The sequence below is a fragment of the Crocodylus porosus genome, unplaced genomic scaffold, assembly GCF_001723895.1.
Source record: "Crocodylus porosus isolate Cpor-Errol unplaced genomic scaffold, CroPor_comp1, whole genome shotgun sequence".
NCBI lineage: Eukaryota > Metazoa > Chordata > Crocodylia > Crocodylidae > Crocodylus > Crocodylus porosus.
In genome coordinates, this window is record NW_017728931.1 from 122,751,150 (window position 1) to 122,773,010 (window position 21,861).

The 21,861-nt window shown below is 44.8% G+C and overlaps 1 long non-coding RNA gene across 1 annotated transcript; it reads left to right on the top strand.

Annotated features, from left to right (window-relative positions):
• The first annotated feature begins 12,145 nt into the window (after window positions 1-12,145).
• On the top strand, window positions 12,146-18,778 carry LOC109316137. Its single transcript, XR_002102724.1, has 3 exons — window positions 12,146-12,227; window positions 16,000-16,002; window positions 18,767-18,778. It is a non-coding gene; the product is annotated as an uncharacterized LOC109316137 (long non-coding RNA).
• Window positions 18,779-21,861: the final 3,083 nt, after the last annotated feature.

Sequence of the window (21,861 nt, forward strand, 5' to 3'; positions counted from 1 at the left end):
CGCGGGGCTGCCAGCGCTGCCGCTCCCTCTGCTGCGCAACCGCGGCCCGGGCTGCTCGGCGGGCGGGGCTGGGGCTCCCCTCACCGCCTGCCCCCGCGTGTCCCCGCGCAGGGGCCGTGCCAGTGGCGGCGGTGCCCGCAAATGGTGGAAAGAATGATTGCTGTTCCCGTTATCTCTGGGGAAGAGCAGACCGATACTAAAAGCGTCCTCCCCGCCGGGGACACCAGAAGCCCAGGTGCACCCCTGGCCTGGAGGCCTCCTTCTCTGCTGCCACGATGTCGCAGGCAAAAAACCCGAAGGCTTCCGCGCGCGCTGCACTGGGCCAGCAGTGGGCACGTTATAGGATGTCCAGTGGAGGGGGTTAGGCCCAGGGAGGCAGGGGCACGCAAAAGGGCTTGGCTGCGGGGTACCTGTGGTGGTGGCTAGCTGCGCATAGGTCATCCAAGCCAAAACGTGAAGGCAGAGGTTGCCTTCCACTGGCCGCTGGCCTTGCCGTCCCTGTCTGTACAAGAGCTAGAGCCAAGGCCTGAAGAACGCGGCTGTGGGAGAAGGAGTCCAGCTGGGAGGTGCCCCATGCCATCCACAAAGCTGACCCTGTCTGTGCAGAGGTGGGTGGGAGAGAGGACGCAGGCTGTGGAGGGCCACCACCAATGGAAGCAATCAGGCCGCTCCGTTCTCATGACTTTGGCCTGGTGTATTTTGCATTGAGTATTTTGGCGTGCAGCTGCAATTAGCATATATTAACAGGTGATTATCCTATGCTAATAATCAGTCATACGTGTCCCTGACACTGGAAGGCATGGTCTCTGACCTGTGTGTTCAGTCTGAGTTAATAACAATAATTGATAGCATAGATATATATAGCACTCTCAAGATTGTGCTCTCCTGAGACTGCACAAAGTCACAGAGAAAAAGAAATGAGAAAGAGAGCTCTTTGATAGCAAAGAGGCTAGGCTGTACTATTCTACTCCAAACGATTTCTTCCAGTCTCTGCAAAATTATGTTCTGGCTGATGCCACCAGAGGGCCACACTAAATTAATTATTAGTACTGGTCAAAACATGGGGAAAAGCCTTGGTGCAAAATGTTTTATATAATTTGTTGACATTTTTGTATCCATTGGAGACAAAGTTCAGTAATTCAGAGGCTTTGGGCTAATAGAAATGCTGACTGTTTAAAACCTCATCATGCCTAGTTACCCGATTTTATTTCTTTTGCAGCAGATGAGGTCTGACCTACCAACTGCCTTTTTTCTCCTTGTGTAATTGCTTTAATATGTCTGATGTTAATAAAAGTTGTATTGATGAAATATGCTTTAAAGAATAGACCAGATGCAATGTATTTCAGCAGAGCCAGAGCCAGCTAAATCAGCTCTTTCCATTGTTCAGGCACAAGAAATTGAGATGGAACTAGATAGAGACAGTACAACTAGACAGAGACAGTACGAGCAGAATGATGTCTTGGTTACTTTTAGGTTTCAGGTGGCAGGGGAGGGAAGTGGGGCTGAGGAGGAGCTGGGTAGAACTGACGCCAGCAGACTGATAGTTCGTCCCTGCAAGGACTGCAGAAGGCAAGAAGATCCAAGAATTCGACAGAGCACGGCTGGTGTGGTCCCTTTTGCTACAAGGACCAGATAAGTTACTCGGGACTCAGATATTCTTCTTCTAAATGTCCCAGACCCCTTTGACATTCTGTGGCTACGTTTTTAAAAATATCCAAATGTAAACCCAGCACAAGGGGTTACTGCGGAGATCTTTCATACATCACATTAACTGGGTTGAATATCCTCTTTTAAGAAAGAAACCAATTTTTTACCAGAAGGGAATTAAAATGTATGATGGAGGCTCTTTGGCACTGCTGCAACAATACTAATGATGATGGTTTTTGTCTCTGATAGGTATGCCTCAGGCTGGCAAGAATGGACAATATCACACAACTGAGATTTTTTTAGTGATAGAGGTGATTGCTCCTTAATATGCACAGGTAATAAGAGAACAAGCCCTTTTACCTGGATTTCCCCGCACATTATTATTTAGCTGTTCTCTTCTAATTCCTCGTTTCTTTTTTAAATTATCTAATCTTCCCAAGTGGGTGTATATTTCCCTTGATACATTATGTTAGCCAGGCATTACTGAGATGTATTAAAGAGGATAACTTGTATCAGTTGTACTGAAAGACTTACATAGTCCACAGCAGTACAAATCTTTAGAATTATCCTACAACATGTATATTTGGAGCTGAAACATGCACAGCCAGTTGTATTGCTGGAGGAAGGAGGAAAGTTCTGAGCTATAGGAGTTTAAGAAGAAAAATTGTAGTCTGCCAGTGCTAGGGCAGAGCAAAAGTCAATGAGGAGCTTCAGTGCTACAGTTCTACCAGTCACGGCAACCTCCAGGTGCCAGCGGGAACTTAGGTACAGCGTGAGAATTAAGCTAGTAATATGTAGCCTATAGCCTTGATGTTTAGAGCATTCTCTCCATTGCAGTTGGGGAGATGCTACCCCAACACCAAAGACAAATATTTGGAAATACGGTTACAATGTGGAAGGACTTCACAGAGAAAGCTATTAACAGCACTCACACTGAGGAAAACTTCAGTAGGATTCAGTTTTGAGCTGTAGTAGTTTTCTGCTTTTTCAATCAAGCTCTCAACTTATTAGTAGTTCCTATAGTCAACAGCCTAATTAGTGTTTTTTCATAACTCGGAAATGATGAGCTACAGGATCAAATACTTATCTTCTAGATGACAGCAGAAATTGTTCTCCTGATGTATGAGACTCCTGAAGTCATAATGGAATTTCATTTAGGAAATCATCCTAGGGGTTTCCAGAGGTATATCAACACTGCAAGTGTTTTATCTGATTTTTGGTTTTTTGTTTTCTTATCAATGGTGCAGCTGTGCCAGTGGGGTAAGCTGTACTGCAGAGTATGCATAGTTACTTTCACCAGGGTGTCACCTACCCTGAAGAGAGGCAGAGATGATAAGTGGCTGCTGGAGCACCAATGACAAGCAAAACAGAGAGCTGGAAGGGGAAACTGTATATCCATTAACTAATTCTATTTGTCATTTTCCTGCTCAAAGGAAGGGGATGTGAAGGTGTGCAGCAGTCATCAGTGACATACTTCCATGCTGGGAGACAAAAAGCCCCTTCCCCCCACTCCCCCTTTGCTAACCATTAATTTGGTCATTTTGTTTTTTCAGGAGAATTCATAAGAGGAAAAATGAAAAGAGAGAGAAACTGTTAAACGATGACTTTTATTGTTTTGTTTCATTATGACTGAATTTTAAATTATACTTTAAAGTCTTTATAGTGATTTGGGATTCAAGCTTTAGGCAATGCTGATGAAAACAGTGCTGAGTGCAGACAGGTATTGACTTGGATCCTGTCAGGCTAGTCCTGAAGAAAGGAGGCAGGAAGCTTGAGGTCCAGCCCATACCAGTTCCTCTCAAGCCTGGCGTAAAAGGGAGGGGCATTTGTAAGCCTTCATGCAGTCAGTTTGACAGGTGACAGAGCCAGTGCTTTGAACTGCCAGAGCTCTTACCGAGAGACATGATTACACAGGAGAATCAGCATCATCAGTGCTGTTGTTACAGCCTTACTGCTGTGTGAAACAGCACTACCCTACTGGAGAGCAACAGGTTGGCATACAACATAGTAGGGGTGTGCAAAGCAGGCCCTATTCGATTCGGATTAGAATTCGACCCAAACTGGGGACAGTGATTTGATTCGTTGATTTGGATTACTGTCCCTGATTCGATTTGGCCGAATCCTAATCTGAAGATTCGATGCTGATTTGGAGAATCAGCGATTTGGACATAGAAACAGATTTAAAAGTTTTTTCTATATACCTTGAGGTAGCAGGTTCAGCTTGTGATCGTTGCAATGCTGGGGAATGCAGAGGGACCATCCACGTGCTCAGCGGCGAACCAAGAAGCGGACCAGAAGTACTTGCAGTCCACTTCTAGGTCTGCCAAGGAGCATGCTGAGGGTCCTCCCACCCCCACCCTCCGGCTTGGTGATCAGCCATGGAGGGACCATGGGTGTCGTCCCCCCCCCGACCCAGGAGGCACCCCAGTGCGCTTCCCGGTGGACCCAGAAGTGGACTGAAAGTGCTTCTGGTCCACTTCCAGGTCTGCTGCCGAGCACGCTGGGGAGCCCCCCGTGCTCCTGTGGGACTGGATACAGCCCACAGACCCAGATGGCTTTTGCTTTGACTTTGCCTGTACCCATTCCCATTCCTGTGCCCACACCGGGGCCAGAAGACAGGGAGCTACAGTATGGCTGGGCAGCTAGAAGCTATGTCTTTGCTGCTGTCACTGCCACTTCCCCCAGCCTCTGTCCCAGCTAAAGCATGGGTACAGCTTCAAACCAGTGGGGAGCTGCACTGCAGCTGCAAAGTCGGGGCATGGGGAGAAGTGGCAGTGAAGACGCAGCTTCCACCTGCCCAAACCCACTGCAGATCCCCATCAGCTGGAAGCAGCATCTGAGTCACGGCCAGAGACTGGGGGAAGTAGTGGTACAGGAAATACTCCCAGCTGCCTGGGCACAGACCCAGTCTCCACTGCTGATGTGCTGCCAAAGCCACCCAACCTGTATCAAATGGGTGCCAGGCTATTCCAGCCTACATCTTGTTGAAGGTTGCTGGCCCCTGTTACAGAGTGAAAAACCTAACAATTTCTTTCAAAAAGAGAAGGCAGAGGTTGCAAAGAAAATGCAAATGTTAAAATAAGCTATTAGGGAAGATTCTCCCTAACTTAAAACTTGTGTTATACAGTTGGTTTCTGTTAATTTGTATATGATGGTCTTTTACAGGTAGGTTTTGGAGCCTTCTGTTATAAGACTCTGTTTTCAGTTCTGTGCCCATTAAAACATATTCATATCCAGAGCCTGGCAAAGAACCCCTCAGATCCCTGGATCCCACTGTTCCCTTGCTGTTGGCAAATCTCTCAGAAATCCACAAGCAAAACACACCTTCCTCTGGTGTTGTTCCATTCTTAGTTTAAGTGCAAGAGGTCTGTGTGATGGACTTAAAGGTTCTTTCCAGCTCTGCTTGTTAATTAGGTTTGACTGATGTGAGGTCACATGATAAAATGTTTACATGTTCAGTTTTAATTGTTTAAAAAAACTAGGAAATTGCATATACAAGGCCCTACATTAAAAGAGTAATATTAATGTTGCAAAGTCAAGTATTCAAAAGTTAGAAAATGCCAGCAATCTTTATTCAGCCCTCTCGTGCATACGTGCTATCATACAGTCCTTATATTAATTGACTTCCACTTTGCATTTTCACAGATCTGCATGTTGTAAATTAGCTTCTTTTCTACCTTGGAAAACACATAACACCAGCAGAGTCTCCCTATGTCTGATGAAGTGTGTTTGTGCCTGAAAGCTCACAAATAACTTTTTTCCAACTATTTAGTTGGTCTAATAAAAGCTACCACATCTACCCAAAGAACCTTGCCTGCTTATATTAAATGACATACTTTTTTGCTTTAGGACTCATTCAGCTAGCTGGTGCTGGCTCTATGAACAGGTATTCAGTATTTTGTTTAACTGCTGAAGGTGTGATTGGCCTCATTTACTACATACTATTTAAACTGCTCTGAAGACAAAATTATTAGTTTATTAGTTCTCTCATATGTTTTTTCCATGGCAATCACCATCACATCATCTGACTGTTTCACAAATCATAAGGTAGTTGTTTTTAAAACACCCCTCTAATGTATAGGGTGGTATCTCCATTTTACAGGGGAGGATCGAGGCACAGAGGCACAGGGTCAGAGAAGTATCCACTGATTTCACGTGACCAGTCGGAGGCGCCTACAATCCGATATTCCCAGTATTTAGTACTTATAGCACTCCTTATGTTCAGAGTGGAATTCCAAGTCACTGCAGATGAGGCTGCAAGTGCTCAGCACTTCTGCAAATCAGTCCCCAGAGTTTCAAGTTAGACATCCATAAAATGAGGCACACACAAAGGCATAACCACTTTTAAAGTTTGTTTTAAGTGCCTTGCCAAGCTTCACACAGGAGCTGTGTGGCACAGACAGGTAAATACATTTTTTAAGGTAGCATTTGCTGGCTTAACCATGAGACCTTCCTTTCTATTCCAACAATCCTGTGCCAGCCTCAGTACAGGTTTGCCAACTTCTGCAACAAATGCAGTGAAGATCTTACATATAGGAGTCTTTTTCAAGCCCAATTTATTCCCAAAGCAGCTTTTTCCTACGGACTAAATGGAGCAAAAATATTATGTGAGGATGTAAATATAGACTGAATCATAATGAAAATGCATTCATTCTGGCATTTCTTGGATTTTGAGTGCTTGTTCTTAACATAATGCTCTTTTAGCATCGTTTTTTTTTATATAATTCTCAAGTTTAAGAGAAGTATGGTTGCTATTTTAAGGATGCTATTTTTAAATTGTAATTAGTAACACAAATAGGTATGGACAAACCTTAAAGAATTTCCACAATATAAGCAGAAGTAATCACACAATATATTATGAAGTAATCACTGTTTGATTTATCACTTGATCATGAGCTCACAGGAAAACATACCACGCAGAAAAAATAAACGTAATAGGGAAGTAACAACAAGTTATGGCCAAAGATAATCTTGATTTCTCACATGTACTTAATATGTAGATCCCCTATATCACAGACAATCCAGGGGAGCTCTGACTAAATCTCTATATGCTGATTCCTGTAATCACTAACTACTCTTTCCACAGTGCAATATAAACCTGCAATATAACTATGATGTGCATATTATGATGTACATATTACATGTACCCATGCATGCCTACACACAGATTTTCAAAGTGATCTTGGAGATTTAGCTGTACAACTCCTGTTAAAACTAATGAAAAGAAGGAAATGTGGTAGATTTCATTATTGGTGCAGAAAAGAAGTCTCAAAACTTTACTTAATTATAGATCAAAAGATCAGATGTTAACCAAGTAGATATACAATCAAGAGTATGAATGAAATAGGGAAGGATTAGGTTTGCAGACTGCAAGTGAGGATGGAAAAGCAAACACCTGAGGTGTAACTGAGGGAGTATACATGAACAAGTTACTCTGAGCTAGGATGTGTACTTACAGGATGCAGCCAGAGTCGACCCTAGAGGGGTGCGGGGCCCAGGGCAAATCAGCCTGTGCGGGGCCCCTTTAACACAGCACGGGGCTGTAGTACCCCCACAAAGAGGGTAGGGTCTCCATGCTTTTTTGGCAGCACAGGGCTGAACCATCAGCTCCAGGCAGGCCCTGTGGGAGGGGCCGTGGCCGCTCTGCCCAGCTCCATGGGGCTCCCGCAAAGCACGGGCCCGGGGTGGTTGCCATGATTCACTGTACCCTAGGGATGGCTCTGCATGCAGCTGTTCTTTGGTAGTTGCCTGCGTCCACTCAGCCAACACTTCCTCAATGAAAGTGGGGCAAGCTACTTTACAAAAACATGAGCAGTTACACACTGTAAATACAGTAAATAACACACTGTATGTACACACCCTAACTCATCTCATAATACATTGTTTTGGCATCCGCACCTTTATCAGACAATAGATATGCAAAGCACTTCTTTTCTGAGAGCTTCCAGCAACAGCCTTTTTCATTTCTTCACTTCACAGTCTGGTCTCATTCACTGCCTGATTTTCACACAGAATCATAAAATCACAGAATCAATGAGTTGGAAGGGACCGAGACAGATCATCTAGTCCGACCTCCTGCCATGGGCAGGAAGGAGCACGGGGTGGCAGGGATCATAAGACCCCAGCCAGGTGCCTAGCCAGTCTCCTCTTGAAGATCTCCAGGTGAGAGCACCACCTCTCTGGGAAGCCTATTCCAGGCTCTGGCCACCCTTACAGTGAAGTAGTTCTTCCTAATATCTAACGTAAACCTATCCTCCCTCAGCTTGTGGCCTTTGTTCCTAGTGACTCCAAGGGGGGCCCTGGTGAACAGACTTTCCCCGAGACCCTGCTGGTGGCCCCTGATAAAGTTGTAGGAAGCCACAAGATCCCCTCTCAGTCTCCTCTTGCGGAGACTGAAGAGATTCAGGTCTCTCAGCCTCTCCTCATAGGGCTGGCCACGGATGCCCTCAACCATACCTATCATTGAGAAGTCATTGCTACACTTTTCTACAGCCTTCTTCCCAGGTTGCTGTGACGCAACTCAATGCTAAGTTTACAATTTTGTTAGGGAAGTCATAGAAGTCACAGAAACCATGAAGATACTTCACAACTTTCATGATGCACCCTGCTACTCACTGGGTGCATCTACACAAGATGCTAATGTGCAGTAGACTAATTCTACTGCACATTAGTGTATCACTGCAAAAGTCGTATTAATGATCAGTAGAATCAGTCTACTGTGCATTAGCATCACTAAAAAGCATGTGCCAGTGCTACTACGCAGTAGTGCTGGTTACTACACATTGGGCGCATCTACACAAGATGCTACATCCGTACGTCGATGTAGTGTGGGTGGGCACAAACTGTGATGCTGATGCTACATTGCTGTAGTGATGAGCTGCATCGCTGTAGCTCGTTGCTGCAGCTCATAGCATCTAAAAATAATTGTGCGCTGCTGGGACTGCACAGTATTGGCAAGTACTGCGCAGCCATTTAGTACACAGTACCAAATGCACAGTCAGGGGCACATGTAAATGCACCCATTGAGTTAATACCTGTAACTACAGGTACCAAACTTAATGCACAGTAACTACAGCACATTAATGCACATGTAGACGTGCCAGTCAGAGGAGAATATTTTGGATTATGGGAGATGTAGTTCAACCAAAGTCATAGCCAAAGAGAAAAGATATGGAGAATTAGAGTTAAATACTCTAATGGAACTGATCCAATGAATTCAATTTTGCTGTTATTTTTAATGTCTTGAGGAGGTTCTGGACAGCTACAAGGTATTAAGGAAAATTCTTCAAAGCTTATGTTTCATGTGAATTTTAACATGCATGAGATTTGTCTGACAATTTCAGGATTGATTTTGACCACGCAAAAATGAAAGTAAGTCCATAGGGCACAATTCTGATAGCCTTCCATTGAGGACTACCCTACTCTGTGAACAACCCTATTGATTGTAACTCACATATGAGTTGTGGTACTATTCAACAAATATAAAGGCATCAGAGTCACTCATAATGAATAATTCAAGGAGCTCTAATGTTTGGAGATAAAAAAACCTAATTGGCTTGGCCTCAAAAACTTTTTACGCTGCCATGGCTGTACAAAAGATCTGTAAAATAGGCGGATGTGATGATAAGGAAGGAAGATTTCCAAGGTCATTCTGAGCCAATGTCATGGCTCTTCACTACACTTTCTCATTAACTTCATTTTACAGACATACAAAAAGAATGATCAAGAAGCAGAGATGCAGTAAAAAATTGTTGGGTTTGTTTGCTGCTGTGCCTTGAGGCTGTGGAAACTAGAACATAACAGAGTAGTCCTGAGTCTGCTCCAACCTATGTCATGTCCAACCCAGAATATGAAGAGAACCAAACCAGAAGCAAAGGGAAGTGTAAAGTCTTCTCTTTTCTCACCAAGCTGAAATTGCACTGTCATTTTATTAGCATTTCAGATGACCTGACATTACTTTAGACGTGGTCAAGCTCAACTGGATACCAATATTGTCAGCATCTTAAAACACATGCCGGTACAAATTAGGAGTTTTTTCCTATTCTAAATTATTCATGTTGTTAAAGATTTCCTTGTAAATATTACAGTGTCTGTCTGAAGGAAATCAGCAGAGTGTTTCCCTTTAAACCTGAGAACCAATAAACTATTAAAGAGAACAATAAGTGTAAAAGACAGCAGCCCCAGTGTGCAGTATCTCTGTTGTCATGGCAACCCAAGGTCTCTTCACTGATGAGCTATTGCTGTCGATCAAAAAACATTAACTTTTACATTCTACCTTTTTATGATAGTTTCTGCAGATTTTTAGCCAACTTGCCCCAGGAGCCAGACTATAGTGTTGAGATTTCCGAACCTGGGGAGTAGGAAATGGCATTACTCTTTGTTCCTGTCTTAAAAGTGCAAAGAACACATCAGAGATGACTGGAATCACGGTTCTCAATGTCACAGGGTAAAGTGCTTTTGTCATTGCTATTTCACTAAATGTAACAGCCCAATATGGGTCTATTTTAAACATTAGAAGGGAGAACATAGAAGGTCTTTCTCCCTTCTCCCCCTGGCAAATAGTCCCACAACTGGCTGATGATTACAAATTGACCATCCCTAGGGTTGCCTCATGGCAACAACAGCAATGAGAGGCTGATTACTTTCAGCAATTTTGAAGCTATACTCTAAGGGTCTTTGCAGCTGGCAGAGACAGGGGCGCAAGATTGGATACCACACAAACAATGTGTCTACATGTGCAAATAATCCGGGAGTAGTTTACTCTAAATTAAAGTAACCTCTCCTGGGCATGTGTCTACATGTGCAGGGACACAGTAGCAGATTTGCTGCTCCTAGCAGCAGACTGCTCCTGCTCCCTGTGGCCCTGCACCAGGCCCCTGCAGCAGCCAGGGGGAGCTCTAGACTCCCCCTGAGTCCTACCCCACAGGCCAGGAGACAACTGTCTCCTGGCAGGGGCTGGGACATTGCTTCTTGCCCCCAGGAGCTGCCTGCTGCCAGGACAGGCTCTGCCACCAGAAGCCAGATGGGGACAATGTCCCTCTGGTCTAGCAGACCATCCTCCATTATCATGGGTCCAGGACAAGGAGATTTTTATCATATTTGCTACCAGTCAGGGGTCTACATGTGCACTACTATGCAGCAAGTAACCTCAAGTAAATTTGCTACTTGCATTTGCAGGTAACAAATTTACTCACAATTAGAGCAAATTACTGCACAGTAAGTACATGTAGACAGTAGACCACTCAGTAATTTCCTCTAATCTTGAGTAAAGCATCTCATATAGACATGTCCAAAGGCTTTAAGTGATGGGAGAGAAAGTTGGACTTCCCTAAACTGCTTAAGATAAACAGTTGCCAAGAAGGGGGCCAGTTTGCATATCTCCCCTCATTTCATAAACTAACAGAGATACAGAGAACTGGAGGGAAAGCAATTGGAAGCAGGGTGCAATAAGCGAAGTAAAAGAGAAGATATGTAAAAGAAGGTAAAATAAATCAAATAGATGCATTATTTGTAGAAGCAGAGTGAGGCAATATGGTAGGAGAAATTGAAGGAATATAAAGGAAAAAGAAAGAGAAGAGAAAGGAAGAAGACAGGAATAGGAAAGGGATTACATGACATGGCTGCCTGTTACAGCAGTGTGTTAGACTCGATAACCTAGGAAGTCACTTTCAGTCCTATGTTTCCTGAAAAGAAGGGGTCTTTAGGAGTCAGACTGAAGAGGAAAACAGCAGAAAATGCAAAGCTGAAGAAAATCAGGATAAAGTATCTTGAAGAGACCAGAAGATGAAAAGCAAATGGCATCTGAAAAATGTGAAGAGGATAAAAGATTTTAAAAAGTAAACGGAGGGAAAATAGAGACTGGAAAAGCCCACAGCACTGATTAGAAAGCAAAAGTAGAGTGAGAGGAGGAAAAAATGGGAAAGAGAACAAAGAACAAACCTGGGATATCAGAGCAAGTTCCTCAAAATTTCCTGTAAAATAGGTTACATCAGAAGTCAAGCATTTTTATTTTAATTGAAATAACATAGATGAAGTCTGTGGGAAAGGACGAAGAAGAAGAGAACAGAGAATCAGTGTGCCTGCTCTGCTGCACAGGGCACTGAATGCTAAAATGTTGGGTTGTTCCCTGTTTTCCCAAAGAAATGGTAGTCTCAAATATACCTATGCTGGCATGAGACAGTGGATACAAATATAGCATATATAGCAAGCCAGATCCCAGATCCCAGCAATGGTGAACTCAGGAAATGACACAGGGAAAGGTGGTTGTAGAACAAATTTTTGTTCCCGTTGATCCACAGCTCAGTAGGAAGACAAGTCACTGTCCAGTACAATTTAGGGCAGCTTACCTAAAAAGTCCTCGAGGGATCAGTTTAGAGCCAGGGATCATTCATTCCGTCCAGGGTTCCTTGTACCACATTAGGGACTGAGTGTCAAAACCCTGCTGGCGTTTTTCTATATCATGGGTGGGCAAAATAAGGCTCACAGGCCAGTTTGGGCACCAGGCACTTTCATCTGGCCCATGGAGCCCATCAACAAATTGTACCCAACCCAGCTCTTCTGCCCACGATGGTGGGAGCAAGGTGTCCATGTGTGCACATGCCCCCAACATACCCTATTGAGCCTTGCTCCCACCCTCATGGGTGGAGGAGCCCAGCCAACAGGCAGCTTCCCAGTGGGCTGCTGCAGCCACCGGGGACCTGCTCAGTTTCCTAGGTATTCTGCTTGCTCTGGGCAGCAGGTAAGGAAGCGGTGGGGGCGGAGCTGCAGTTGGCTGGAAGTGTGGAGCATGGGGCTGGCAGCAGCATGGAGCCTGCACCCAGAGGGTTCATGGCAGTGCAGAGCTCAGATTGGCAGGGTGTGAGTGTGAGGAAGGGTGGTAAGGATGGAGGAGGTGGGGACCCCCTCTCTAATCCTCCCCCCATGGTGTACAGCCCTAGCAGGCAGTGGCAGCAGCAGCAATGGCAGCAGCAGCAGCAGGTGGGGGCTCTCAGGGCGCTGGTGCCGCAACTCCAGCCAGTGCCAAACATCACAGCAAGGGACGCAGCCCCCACTGGCCAGTCACTATTGCCGGCACTCCCCACCGTGCATACGCAGCCCCCACACTCACATGGCACAGAAGGGAAGCCCCATACACTGGAGCTGGCTCCCTTCCCTACCCTCTGCTCACAGGTCCAGGGGTGGGGAAGGCAGTCAGCTTCAGTGCCTGGAGTTTCCCTCCCATGCCACATGGTTGTGGGGGCTGTGCATGTGTGGCAGGGAGTGCCATCAATAGAGACATCCCAGCAGGGACTATGGCCCTTGCTGTGAAGTGCAGTGCTGGCCAGAGCCACATGCCACCAGGCACCAGCGCTTGAACTGGGCACAAGCACTCCAAGCATTCCCACCTGCTGATGCACCATGGGGGAGTATGAGGGTGTCCCCACGCTCCCCACCCCCCTCACACCCCACAAATGCCACACAACCACACCCTGCCCCCACAACCCCCACATATACACAATCCCCCAACACAACCTATGCCCCCCACACATAGCCACACCCCCTCACAAACCCCCAACACACACTCCCACACCCCACCACACACACACTATATACATATAAGACTAGGAATTTATTTTTGAGTTATTATGCCTTTACCTATATATAAAATATGCAAACACAAATTATAACAAAAATATTTTTTGTAATAAAATTAAAATATGTTATAGTAGGTGTTTCAGTTTTAATGTATGACTTTTTTTTTTCTGGTTCTAAGATGGCAACTCCCCCTCCCAAAAGGAGTCTTTCCAGGGATCATGGGGAGGGACATATGGTGTTAAAGGTCAGGGGTTAGGGGCTGGGACTTCCAGTCCCAAAATGGTGACCAGGGGCTGGGGCAACTGTCAAGGGGTGGGGCTATGAATGCAGCCCTCAAAAACTTACCAAACCTTGTTAAGCAGCCTTCCACCCAAAATAATTGCCCACCTCTGTTCTATACCATGGGAACATCTACCTGACCTGGTAGCACAAATCTTTGTCCGTTGTGCTCTGTTCCTATGATGTGGTGGCAAAGGGCCACTGGCGCAGTGGACTCAGTACTAAGGTGAATATGTGAAATGCCATGCTCAGACATTGTGTATTGTACTTCTCCGGGTGCCTATTTGCTGTGGTAAAGTTGAAAACATGTCTCCCAAACTGTAATTTATATGAAGGATAAGGCCCAGATTTTTCTGAATGTATCTAATTTAGATAAGTATACTGTAATGTAGTGATGGCACATCCTTGACCAGTCATTTCTAAGCATGCTTTGCCCACCCGTGAATATGCTCTGAACCCAGAAATACACAGGTGAAGATGCTCCAGGGGTATCCTGCTGGTTTTGCTCTCAAGACCTGGGTGTCCATAGTGTTTGGAAGCAGCCACTGGGAATGACCTTGGACCAGTCTTGCCAGCATATACGGGTGTTTGGAGCATGTATAGGGGAGTGCGGAATGGGCTGCGGTCAAGTCTGTCCCAGTCAAAAGTCACCGCTGCTATAAGGTAGCCATTCCCTTTGTGAATTCTTTCACTGATGAGATTTTAACTTTTTTACATATGAAAGCATATTCTCACCTTTCTAGAATCTGAGAGTTATGTGTTTGGCTGTAACCATACTACCATCAACCATTAATCTACAGGATGTGTGAGAAGGAAGCTCTCTGAGCAGTTATTAAGCAGCTTTTGATAAATTGTAATGCCCAGTTCTAAAATACTTTATCAGTCCTTGGAGATGCAATGCTCTTCTTGAAATCAGGATGTAGCTTATGATTTCTGTGGCTGTATTTTACATACTGGAAGTGACTAAACACAAGCTTTAACATAATTGGGACCAAAATGCATGTTCTGGTAATATTTTAGTCCACTAAAGTGATTATAGCATGAATATTTCAAAATGTTCATTCTTCATTTCTGAGATAACAGATTACTTGGTATATAGCAACAGAAGGCCTTTTAATTTCCGTCTTTTAAAAATCAGTAAGTTAAATGATGCTAACAAGGTAGCCAGTTGCTGACAGAAGTAGAACTTTACCCCAGTGACAGCCCAATTAAGATGCTGCATAGTGTTTCCAGTAGGCTTCTGCTTGTTTCTAATTTTAGATCCATGTGAGTGAGGCAGAAGTAGGTGATGTGAACTGTTCAGCATCACATAGTAAGGCTGGGGCTGATTTGCTAGAATTGCAATACTCCTGCAACTTACTATCTTCTACATGCACAGCAAGAAAACTGTTGTGATCACTATGTTTGTTAAGTGGCCATGTTTGCCAATCAGAAAAAAGTTACACAGAGTTATGTAACAGTTACTAGGCAGACAGTAGTTGTTTTTCTGCCATCAATGTAAGAAATAAGCGGTAGCTAGAACTTTCCACAAGGCGGAGTCCGGCGCCAGTCAGTCAGTGCCGTGGGCCTATCGAAAGGTGCCTCACGCAATCACACCACCGCACGTCACCTAAGCTATAAAAGGAGCCTCCACCTGATCGTCAGGGTCCTTTCTGCGTCTAATGGACTCGGAACGATATACGGCAAATTATTATGGACACGGCTCGGCCTTCGGAGTGGCCATCCGAAGGAGGACGCAGAGACCTGCCTGATCCCAGCGACCTGAACCCCCAGAAACTACTCACCAGCCAGGTTCATCGGTCTCGCGCACCATTAGGGCGCGTGAGGTGTGGTGAGTTCTAGCCGCTGCGCGGCTCCATTGATAGTCACTAATAAAAGCTACCAAGCCTGTTCACTGTTCTCCCGCCTATTCGTGATCTGTGGTAAGCCCGACCAGGGAAAGATCCTGCAACAAAAACTACAGGTACTCTAATGTTCTAACACTACAAACCTTACAGCCTGATCAATATTCAGCTGGAGGGGCCTTTATGGAAAACCTGGAAGTTGGAAATGGTCATTTTGATATTCTAGTCTCCAGAGGCTAGGTGCAAATTACTCAGATGCCGAAATGGGATTAGGTGGAAATGAGGCACCTCAATCATAGAAAGCAATCTAGATTGACCCCATTCCATTAGCCACAAATTATTAGATACCTCTCTTTTCTTCTGAAAAGCTCCCAAGGTGTAGGGATTTAGGGCTGTATGCCTGTTCAGAAGCAATTCAGATCAAGCATCTAACTCCTGCCAAAGTTCCACTGCAATCCAGATCAGAGGTGGGAGACACCTACCTAAGTCTACCTAAATTCCCAATCCATTTGTTCCTGGAGCATACCTAAAACCTGATTAACACCAATGACAGCACTGATCAATACAGTCACAGCCCCCATGGGCACTCTTGCTCAAAAACAGAGTCAGTGGTAGTGACGGCAACAATAGTCTGCTGATTACAGCATTCACCCAGGAAGTGAGAGACCCTCCTACTTCACAAGAGCATACCTTAACCATTAAAGTGGTTTAGGATAAACTGGGTGGTAACACTTTCCTGTTGAAGGCAGGCCACTAAGTAAGCAAGAGGACAAGATATATGGGGTAAAAGGACAACAAGCCAGAGGGACCATGCCTCTGCTCTCAGTGCTGTTCATGCATATTCCATTCAACAGTAGTGGTGAAAAAATAGCACTAACTCTGTGAGCTTAGATCCCCCTTTGAGTACATAACTCTCCTAGAAACCTAACCTTGCTGATGTGGATCACTATCCAGGTGCCTAATTTTTAGATGCTGCAATGTCAAGTGGTGGTGTTTATGAGAACCACAGCTTGTGTAGGCATTGGTTCTCCTAAACACTATTGTAGGCTGGAAAAGCTCAAAGGAGAGGGGAGAGCTCAGCAGAGAACTCCTGCTGAGGTTTCTTCCTGACTTGTTCATTTGAGACAGGACTTGATCTGTTGCTCAACAGCAGAAGCTGTGGGACCAATCCCTAAACCCCATGAATACCTGGGTTCTCTATGGATTGTGCGTGATTCATACGAAACCAGAGCCCATTGGGCCAGAAGCCTCATGCTTCCCTCAGTGACTGTTGAAACAGATACAAACCCTTACAGATTTAAATTTTGGTTCCCTAAGCAGCCTTATGCAGGTGCTGCAGTGGCGGCAGTGGCACAGGCAGCTGCTGACTTGATGGAAGCTCCCCTGACACAGACTGCAGCAACGGTGCTGATTCCCCAGGGGCTGCCATTTTGGTGCTTCTGCTGAACTCTATTCCAGCTGTGGCCTCACCAAGGCCGAGTATAGTGGGAGGATGACATCCTGAGATTTACTTGAGAAGCATTTATGGATGCAAGCCAAAGTATTGTTTGCTTTGCCAGCTGCAACATTGCATTGGTGACTCATGCTCATCTTGTGGTCAATCATGACCCCCCAAGTCTTTTTCTGCCATGGTGCTAGCAGGCGTAGCACTGCTGAGCCTAGAAGCATGCTGTGGGTTTTTTCTCCCAAGGTGGAGTACCTTACATTTATCTATACTGAACATCATCAGGTTAGTATCCACCCACTTACTAAGTTTATCCAGGTTAGCCTGTCCTCTGGTGTGGATGCTATGCCCCAAAGTTTAGTGTCATCAGCAAACTTAGCCAGTGTGCTTCTGACACCAATGTTCACATCGTTGATAAAGATATTAAAAAGAACCAGGGCGCTCTGCCTTGGGGGATGCCACTGGTCATGGAGCGCCATGATGATTCACTACCTTCGGCCACTATTCTCTGGGTCCAACCTCAGAGCCAATTACCCAGCCATCGGACTGTGCTGAAGCCAAGGCTGCAGTTGGCCAATTTTCCATGAGGAGGTCATGAGACAGCAGATTGTCTCTGGTAGGTATTGTAAGGCTTTGGTCCTTTTCTGGTTGGTGCCTTGTTCCCTAGTGATGTCAGGGTGAGACCGCACCCTGGGGCCACCTACTTGGTTTTGGGTGCTGTGGTTACTTTCCTGCCATGTCCTTGATGTTGATTGATGGGGAGGCAGTTCCTTGGCAGTGGGAGACCCCAGTTTGGGGCTTGTTCTCCTGCCTGGCCTGACCACCCAGGTGATGGCTCTCATGGGCCCAGGCTGTGCCCCAGACTCTACTTTTGTGCTCCTTTCTCTGATTGATGCGGCAAACCATCTTTGGGGGAGGGCCCTTTGCAGGCCGGCGTTCCCCACACTGGTGTTCAGGCAAGGCGGTTGCCTCCCCCCCTTTTTTTTTTCCTCTCTACCAATCGATGTGGCAACTGCGATTACATCGGGAGGGCCCTTAGCAGGCCAGTAGTCCCCTCGCCAGTGTTCAGGTGAAGCAGCTACCTCCTCATACCCACATGACCCCCTGTTGGAGATAAGGCTCTTCCCTCTTCCTGGAGAAGGTTTGGCTGAACCCATGCTGAGCAAGACCGAGCTGCCCTGGGAGCCCTCCCAGAGGTCTGACAATGCCAAAAGACACCAGTGACAGTCAGCAAGCCTGGCTGGGGAGCCCTGTGCAGGTCCCTGCCCCTCCACCCTCACTGTCTTGTGGATGCCGTCTTCTCTAGCAGTTGCTGTAACAGCAGATGCTGTCAAGGCATCTGCCATGGTTCCCCAAGGTGGGCATCCTGCGGAAAGTGGATGGGAAGGGGGCACTCAGGCTCTGGCCCACCACCTTCCCTTCCCTCCCCCCTCTCCTTCCCCATGCTGCTGTGCTGCGGTCCCCTGCCCTGGGGAAGGGGCCCTGCAGGGCCACTGAGGGGCGGGGGGCCGTGGGCAGGAAAGTCTCTGACCCTCAGCCAGTGGGCACCCACCCGTGAGGCTCTTCTGCCCCAATCTCCCTCATCCAAGGAGTGCGGCTACATAGTTGATCCTGCCAGTAACATATGCTTGTCTCAAAGATTAAGCCATGCATGTATAAGTACACATGGCTGGTACAGTGAAACTGCGAATGGCTCATTAAATCAGTTATGGTTCCTTTGGTTGCTCCAACTGTTACTTAGATAACTGGTAATTCTAGAGCTAATATATGCCGATGAGCGGTGACCTCCAGGGATGCTGGGGCATCAAGACTTCAAAGTCCTGAAGTCAAGGACTTCTGTATTGTTGACTCATTTGCCAGCTTTGTGATGGATAGTAAAGGTGATCAGCTTGTGGTTACTGTCACCCAGTTTTCCATTGATTCTTTGGTCACTGACTAAATCATCCCGTCTGGCCAGCAATGCTTTATCTCTCATCAGCCCATACACTTCTTGGGTCAGGCAGAGCTCATCCACGCACGCGAGGAAGCTTTGCACAGATTTTGATTTCGACTCTATGTTATACTGCTACCACTGTGTTTTTTAAAATTACTTGTTATTTAGATCATAACCTTTAAACGTGAATTTGATTTTTTTTATTTAAATCAGATGCTTAGGTGCATATTAATTCTTTCCATTATATAACCTTAAGTTGCTAAAGAACATTTTGTACTTGTTTCTTCAGTTAGTTTCCTAATTGTTGGTAGAATTTCAGATGTTACAGAGAGAGATCTCCTGTCACATCCTTACACTTATAGTGCTTGTCTACACTGAAAAAAAAGACATGTCTAGGGCCTTACAAACATCTTTTCTGTAGGAACAATACAAAGTTAGATTCTATCTTGATAGGCCAATAGCCTTTTCTGTCTTTCTGAACACTAGTTTGTTAACAAGTCTATAGTAAGTGCAGGGAACACAATAGTCGATCTCTATTTACTGCACAATATTTGAACTCTACTATGGTTGTACAATTCTTATTTTCTTCATGAGCCTTTCTATGGTATTCATCTCTAGAGTATACAAGTGCTTCACAACACCTCTGCTAGGTGAGAGTTTTATTATTCCTATTTCATAGATGTATGTATGAAGCCCAGGGAGATTAAGGGCAACAATAGCTCATAATTTTGGGTGTTCAAATGAAGACAACAAGGACCTGATTTTGCAGAGCACTTAGCATTATAGTGTACTTTATATGTTCAAGCACAAGCCCACATTGATTTCCATTGCAGCTGTGACTGTCCTGCACTTCTGTAAATCACACCCCAGGGTACCAGAAAATGAACAGAGAATGACCACCTATGCAATGTCTGGTGAGAGTGGATTGCCTCTGAGCCAAAGACAGAAAGAGAACCTAGTTTTCCAGGGCAGTGTTCAATTGTTTTAATCAAGAGACTCATTTTTCTCTTCCTGTACTCTCCTCCCTCCTTCACTGCTTGCCTTCCAAATTCTGTAACAAATAAGATGAGTCTCCTTCACTCTACAACCCTGATTCATCCCCAAAGCCAGACCATCCTGAATGACTGTGTATTGAATGAGCACAGGGGTCCTGAGGAAATATGAATGACAGTCTATGATAGCAGATGCTTGAATTTAACCTGGGGATGCAGTGGCAGAGGTGTCTTGCTATGCCATTGAATGTTTGAGTTCAAACACTGTACTAGTGCCTTGTCACTCACACTGGGGAATCAAGGCCACTGGATGAGAAGCTAGCAGAATCAGTGCCTTTTGTGCCTTTGGCTACAGAAACTGGTGCACCTTAACCATGCTAGCCCAAGGGACCATTAAGTTTGGGAAGACCCTTCTTTTAATCAACTGTAGTTGATGAAGTTTCTTAAATGCTTTAAGGGACATGCTTAGATACCTGGCTGAATTGGGATCTAAGCTTTCATCCCTAAGATTCTGCTAAACATTTAGTTTAAAGGTTCCTCTGAGCTCAGCTCCTCGTTTTAGGATGCAACTGGAATAAGTGTTTATTTTAAGTGCGCTGCTGAAATAATCTTCAGCTCAAGAGTGTCTCTAAACTAATTTTTCATCTTAATGGTGCCACTAAGGGAAAGTGCTGCTGAGTGCAGCCAACATTCTAATAGCTTTGAAAAAAGCAGTAACAAAATGTCACTGTGGGAAACTGGCAGCATTAACCACTCTTCAAATAAAATAGGGAAAACTTTAAGCAAAGAAGTCATTAAAACTCAGAGGTTAACAAACCCACAAACAATAAACAATAAGAGATTACAAAGAATAAAGTTTGCTAGCCACACTTGCTTTTTGAGGTAGAGTTACAACATGAAAGGATAAAACGTGCACATTTTTGTAAAGCATTTAATGCCATGTTTAACAAAACCTTATCTGAAATATTCTTGCTGACTGGTTTGGATGTCAGATGCTGTGAAAGTGACTGAAAGGTACAACAAAAACAAAAGGGACTAAGTCAAGTTATTGGCTTATATCTAGTGATATACTGTAGGCACGTCTACACATGCATTAATTTGCCATTGCTACTGCGCATTAAGTTTAGTACCTCTTATATGAGGTACTGCATAGATGTGCAGTAGCAGACGCTAATACACAGTAGCAATGATGCACGGTCTTTTCATGATGCTTAATGTGCAGTAGACTAATTCTACTGTGCATTAGCACAGTTTTTGCTATGACACGCTAATGCACAGTAGAATTAGTTTGCTGCTCAATAAGCATCTTGTGTAGACACGCCCAGTATGGAGAAGTGCTGGATCTAGTCTTAAAGCATAGAAATACAAATTACAGTGAGTTAAAACTGGACAGAAACTTACTATAGAGTAGCTGATGGACAACATTCAGCCTCCCTGTTCTTACCTTATGGCAAGCGAAAGTTATATGTACTATGGTAATTTAGCCTTATACCATTTAATGTTAAGCTGCCATACTTTAGTTTGCATTTACCATGGGTAAGACCATGGGTAAAATGTGGACTCTTAAGTGTAGAGCAGATGCTGCATCATAGGTCCCACCCTCTTTTAACTCACTGTAACTTATATATTTGTTCATACCCTTTTCTAATGCCTGGACAAAGGAATAGAGAATACATTAACTAACTGAGCTAACTAGCAATAAACCACTAATGGCAGAAAATGATGCATTGGTGTCCAAACTGAATAAAACATGGGAAGAAAAGGAGGATGAGGGAGGAACAGAAAACAAAAGGAGATTAATCTTGGAAAAACTTAGGTTCCAGTGTCTGGGAAAAATAATCTAAAGCTCTTCACTCAAGAGAGAGAAATCTGGGGAGGGATAATGTTAGAAGAGAACTAGAATGAAAATATGTGAAAATAATTGATGTTTCTAAATAATGGACCCACTGGGAAAAAATACTGTGTAAATTAAACAAAATGTTTCATTTGGGCATATTTTCACCCTTTGCAAACATTACATTTACCTCACTTTGAAACAACACATCATTTCTTAAGTAATATTTCATAGTTTCATAGTTGGTAGAGTTGGAAGGGACCTGAGCAGATCATCAAGTCCGACCCACTGCCATGGCAGGAAAGAGTACTGGG